Source organism: Apteryx rowi, unplaced genomic scaffold (genome assembly GCF_003343035.1).
Source record: "Apteryx rowi isolate R43461 unplaced genomic scaffold, aptRow1 scaffold_637, whole genome shotgun sequence".
In the NCBI taxonomy this organism is placed as follows: domain Eukaryota; kingdom Metazoa; phylum Chordata; class Aves; order Apterygiformes; family Apterygidae; genus Apteryx; species Apteryx rowi.
Genome location: NW_020450913.1, coordinates 392,612 through 398,611, shown reverse-complemented (window position 1 = coordinate 398,611; position 6,000 = coordinate 392,612). Strand labels below are relative to the sequence as shown.

At 37.8% G+C, this 6,000-nt stretch overlaps 1 protein-coding gene and 1 long non-coding RNA gene across 22 annotated transcripts in view; both read right to left on the bottom strand.

The window, feature by feature from the left end:
• Positions 1–6,000, bottom strand: part of INVS (inversin) — a 116,459-nt gene that overhangs the window by 72,235 nt on the left and 38,224 nt on the right. The window contains exon 1 of one of the 21 annotated variants that reach the window (XM_026084336.1): positions 1,335–1,428. The exons of the other annotated variants lie outside the window; for them this stretch is intronic. The gene's annotated coding sequence lies outside the window, so the exon portion shown is untranslated. Of the gene's footprint in view, positions 1–1,334; positions 1,429–6,000 lie in introns of those variants that run through there. 21 annotated transcript variants of the gene reach the window in all.
• LOC112974903 lies at positions 1,947–4,419 on the bottom strand. Its single transcript, XR_003256407.1, has 2 exons — positions 4,157–4,419; positions 1,947–4,041 (listed from the first exon to the last, which is right to left on the bottom strand). It is a non-coding gene; the product is annotated as an uncharacterized LOC112974903 (long non-coding RNA).

Sequence of the window (6,000 nt, the reverse complement as noted above, 5' to 3'; positions counted from 1 at the left end):
AAAACACCTGTTCTTACACTATATGTTCTTCTTATTTGTAATGATTTTATTCCTGCTCTTACTTTTGGCTGCTGCCCTTTTCTTTAGTAATACCCTGAGTATTGCTTTCCTTTCACTTGTTAGAAAATAAAACTATCCTTATTAGGATATACAAAGGAAATATTCCCCATCTTCAGTTGATAATTGCTGGATTTTGTAAATATACAAATATGTAAATACACAAATTACATCAAAAATACATCAACATCAAGGAAAGGCAGATTTAATTTAGGTCTTAATAGGTGGAAGGGAAAAGTATGCTGAATCTGAAAAGCAGTAAGTAGCCTAATTCCTTCATTTTTTAAAACATTTGTGTATAACAAGCCTTCAAACTTGCTAGCTTTACTCATAGAAAAGACACTTGGTTGGCCTAACATTGCTACTGAGTCCCTCTAAAATGATTCTGTTATACTGTAAAAACATTATGAGCAAACAGGATTAAATATTGGTACAGAAAACTTGGTTCTTGGTAGCCAAACTTTACTACTCCTGTGCTGATTCTTAAAATTCTTTTATATCCTATAAAAATTATTTTTAGTCAAAAGACTCAACTCTATACAAACTATAGCACAGTTTCAGAGAACAGCTGTCAACTAGCTTCAACATAACGCTATCTGATCAGAAGAATAAATTCTGTTATTTGAAAATTTCAGCCACATATTAACTGCAATAGAGTATATCATATTTTTGGTAGACAGACAGTTCAATAAGCAATCATTGCTCTGCAGCTGAGTAATGACTTTGAAGGAAAGTTCTGGACCCCCCCTCTTAACTGCCAGGCAGTCAGAAAGACTTTCCTTTTCTGAGYGTTTCCATATAGAAAAGAATGATGGGAGAAAACTCTTACTCAGAATCAATGAATCTGCCAGAATTCAGATTACACCCCAAATTGAAAAAGCTATTCCCCAAATTACAAGTTCATCTGGAAAAAAGCTGTCTAGTATTTTCAGTGTGAGACTACTGCTAGGAGTAGGTTCTAGCCTCAGATTAATAAAAAAGTGAAACCATATATTTTCCATTTATGGAAAATTTCCAGTAAACTGCTTCCTACCTACGTTCCCATGCCTATGATATAATGTATGTATTTATTTCTTTATCCATCTAAAGGATGATTGCTTCATCAGACACGACCACTTGCATGTTTCAGTGATCTAGACAGCAATAATAGTGCAAGTTCTTGCTTGGTATGGCTACAAAAGCAAAAGAATAGGAAAAAAAGCAGCCTTCATATCGGTAACAGTGTTATTATGACTCTAAATGTAGGTTGATACTGAAATTATTAAGAGTTATATTACCATTGCATTAAAAACAGCTTCACACTGTGACACTCGACGCAGCCCAGCACAGGCCTGTTTGCAGCTGCCCAGTCACACTGTGCTGTGCCTCTGCTTCCAAATCCTCCTCACAACTCAGCTCATGGTACCCTCACTCCAGTAGTGGGAAGATTAGAGAGGGAACGTTTCTCTTGTCTTCCCTTGGATCATTTGCAGTCCTCTTCTTCCCTAGCAATATACTGGAGAACAGCAGACCTGGTATGTGATTCATCTTAACAGGGGCATATGGGTCCAGGGAAACAGGGATGCCAGCATCACTGTGAAACCACACCAGCGTCTCAAGTCCTCCCAGGCCAAGTTCCTACTGGGCCATTGCCCGTAGCAGTTCAATAGTACTGCAACAGTTGGAACAATCATTATTTGGGTATTACTGTCGAGAAAGTTTAAATAATGTTACCCATTTCCACTCCTAACTGGCTCTCTGGTAGAAAGTAAAGCAATAGGCCAATGAACCTGATGTAGAAAACATTACCATAAAACACAGCTGTGCAAATATTCCAGTACCCAACACGAAAAAGAGAATTCGGCAAATCCTTTTTGCTCCCTATGTCGTGTCTAGCAACACACGAAAGATTCAGAGTTGTTAATGGATTTTTTTAATTTACCTTTTCAATAAGTGTACAATTTAATACATTCCAAGACATATTCTGAAAGTCTGAATCTTAGATTAACACAGAGTTAACAACAAATTATTGTAGTTAATGCTGTTTCTTATGAAAAGTTTCATCCTTCCTGGAAGCAAAATTCTTCTGGAAACTTCTTAGCATCCAGGACTGTTAGGCTCCTTACAGGTGACAGAACATTCTCTCAACTATGAGAGACCATGCACGCTCCCTCTGAGACACAGACATCATGTATAGTGCTCTGCTATATTTGGTAGGAGCCTAGTGACGACAGCAAGGGTGGTCTGGATCATTGCTCTGCTCTCAAGAGATGAAAGAACCACCATCGCAATTCATACTTACTAGGGACATCTCATTTCCTCTCCTCTTTGCTGGCTAAAATCTGGTGCTTTCTGATCCATGAAAAATTATAATGGCACACAGCAGGGTACAAACATAAGCATCTGTCTCCATTCCTTTAATTAACATATAAAATTCCTTTGAATTGCTGGAGATAAATATTTGGGCATTTTCTCCCTAACATACTGTCTAGCTTCACCTTATAGAAACATTCCTAGTAAAATCGTGTCAGGCTTAAAATTTATGGTAGCATAAACTTTATTACAAATAATAGATCTCCTCTATAACAACCACCCATCTCCCATACTCCTTTTCAGTTCAATTTTGCACTACATCCTTAAAGATCAATAATGAGGCTGCATCACAGCAGGGTGGGTAAAATACTTAGGACAAGCTTGGCTGAAAACTTGGGAATGAGAACAATGCTGTAACCAATCTTCAGCCATTTCATTCTAGAGATAAAGTAATTCAAATTCAGCAGCTACCACACAGGTACATAACAAAAGGCATGGATATGCAGCATCTCACCCACTAGGCTTTATAAATGAAAACCAACACCTTGATTGGATTCAAAATTGAAAAGAAATTGAGTACAGTTCCTGTAAAACGTATGCAATTTTCTTCCTGAAAACTAAAAGCCAAAGTCTGTAACACCAATAAGGACATTTAAAGTAACATCGTATAAAACACATGTATGTAAAACCCTGAGTTACTGACTGTTGCTGTGGTAAGATAAAAACACCGTCTGAAACTAAGGATTCATTATCATCTTGATACCAAGAGTACAGATATGGAAGCAAAGTTTTATTACAGATGTCTCCTAGATATTCATGAAGTAGATAAGGGTCCAAACATTCTTCCAAATTACAGATAATATAAAAAAAATGGTAGACAGTACACTCATGGTGTACGGTAATCAGCCCTTTTAATCTGTCAATATTCTTTCTCCTATCATGAATTCCATTTTGTATGGCCAAAGCCTCAGTAAGTTGATATCCATTTCCCATACCCAGAGAGAGTTCTAGAAGAAATGGAAAGGATAAAGGAAGGAGGGAAATAATATTTCATCTAAATCTGAAATGCAGTATATCAGTTTCACTGTAGTCCAGATGACCATTCATTATGCACCAAAAATCAGGCAGAGGGGTTATAAAACTAAATTTTGTATAAACCCAAATAAATCACTGGGCACATAATGATGAATGACGCAAAGTATTTTGCATAGTAAATGTCAATGTACTTTAGAGACAGGTAAGCTTGCTTTAATGAGTAAACCTAGGTTCTGGAAACATTCTGCTGACATGCAGCAGGGCTCTGAAAATTTATTTCCTCTCACCTCACAATTTCTTGGATTTGTCATTATGTAACCACGTGCTTCTATGCTCTGACTAACCTTCTATCTCTCCCCTACTCTGTAGTGTGGACACACCTTGTAGGTTGCACTTCTCATCTTTGGATTTTAAAGATATATTACATTGGTAGATATATATAACACCATTTTACAAAGAGAGAAACTGAGCTGAACAAGATCAGGCTGAGAGTCAGAAGAATACGGGGAACCTCTCCAGGCATGAAAAGCACATCCATAGATACGCCACTGTCATCTTGACATCAGTGATTTAAAAGGAGCCAGTAGATACAGGAAGATTTCCTTTTTTCCTTATTCATTGCTGAGACCACATTTTCAACAAATTTAACCATTCCACCTGAAACATAAAACATGACTTGAAAGACTGATTTATAATAATTTACAATGTACTGCACATGAGCTGCCTACTAACAAGTTACAGCACAGTTACACTTGGTTTTTGGAATACCTACATTAGGCTTGTGTTGATTTAGTCGAATGGTAGGGTTGCTAGAGAACCAGAAAAGAGGCAGCACAAAGTCGTTCTCTATATAACCTCCTGGTAAACATGGCAGGGGTCATTAAAATGAATGCCAAGCTGTTAAGCCATGAAGATGCTACTTCTTCGGCTCCAATTCAAAATTACATAGCTGCTTTGCCAGGAACAGACAGATCAAAAGAACATGAAACAATGGAGCATCTCTCTTATGAGGAAAGACTGAGAGAGCTGGGCCTGTTTAGCCTGCAGAAGAGAAGACTTGTTACCAAAAGGCACTGAGAGGGGATCTTATTAATGTGTACAAATATCTTAAGGGAGGGTGTCAAGAGGATGGAGCCAGACTCTTTTCAGTGGTGCTCAGAGACAGGACGAGAGGCAACGGGCACAAACTGAAACACAGACAGTTCCATATGAACACGAGAAAAAAATTCTTTGTTGTGAGGGTGACAGAGCACTGGAACAGGTTGCCCAGAGAGGTTGTGGAGTCTCCTTCTCTGGAGATATTCAAAACTCGCCTGGACACGATCCTGTGCAACATGCTCTAGGTGACCCTGCTTGAGCAGGGGGGTTGGACTAGATGATCTCCAGAGGTCCCTTCCAACCTCAACCATTCTGTGATTCTGTGAAAAAGTGACCCTTACAAAGGAGGTGTTTTTTAGGGGCTGTTCATTGGTGACGCAGTCATAACCCCTGAAGATGATGTCAGAGCACAATATGCTTCTAGTAGAATGGAAAGTCTTAGAAAGAAATATTTACATATAAACCATAAAATAAAACAGAACTGAAGGTTAGAATTGACCCTCTAGGTTACTGAATCCAGTCCTCCAGCACCACAGGCAGTAAAGACATTTCATCCTTTTCAACAAACTCCCTGAGTTTTAATTAAAGTGAAGTTTTTTTTCTTTTTTTTCCCCACTTTTTTTTAGAAGACCCTCCCCCAAATTATTTAACACCCCCCTCCCATTTAACATGCTTTCTGCCCATGAAAGTACAGCACAGGTTTTAAAACCTTAACAAGCATTGGTCTTTTAATCTTAGTAATAAAGGATAAGTTCTGCATTCCCTTCAAAATATCATTTGCTCTCTGCACTCATTCCAGTTTCAACTCATTTGTTTTGAACACAAGCAGCCAAAGATTATATAGCATACCAGAAGAGGTCCCACTAGTAGCACATTGGAGAGTGTTAATACTTTTCTCTTGCTAGTGTAAATATCTTGTCAGATATACCCTAAAACTGCGCTTGCCTCTTTCAACTGAGAACATTCTCTGACCAGTTAGCAAGTCAGTTCTTTTGAGTCATTTTCAAATAAATGCACAATGTATAGAATATATTGTTGTGCTTCCCTGCCTCCAAACATAGACTTGCATTACGGACTATCATATTTCCAAACATTTTAATTACTTCTAGTATTCTAGACATTCCAACCCTGTCTTCGACTGACAATATCACCTAATCTTGTGTCACTCCTAGACGACCTTAGAAAAATTCCCACATGTTACCACAGAATCACAGAATGGTTGAGCTTGGAAGGCACCTCTGGAGAAATGGCAAGTTTATTCAATGAAAATGTTGACTAATACCAGATTCAAGTTCAGCTGTTGAGAAACTCCAATATACCCTTTCCAAACTTATAAGTGATATTTCAACAGTATCTGTTTTCAGCTCATTATCAAACTCTGCCCACATTAAATTGTTCTTATTTCCCTCTTAACTTCCAAATTTCCATCTAGCCCTATATTAAATATTTTAGTAAGGATCAAAAAAGGTGACCTATTGCCTTAAATCTAGAAAATTATTTAGCAAAATAATAGGTTAG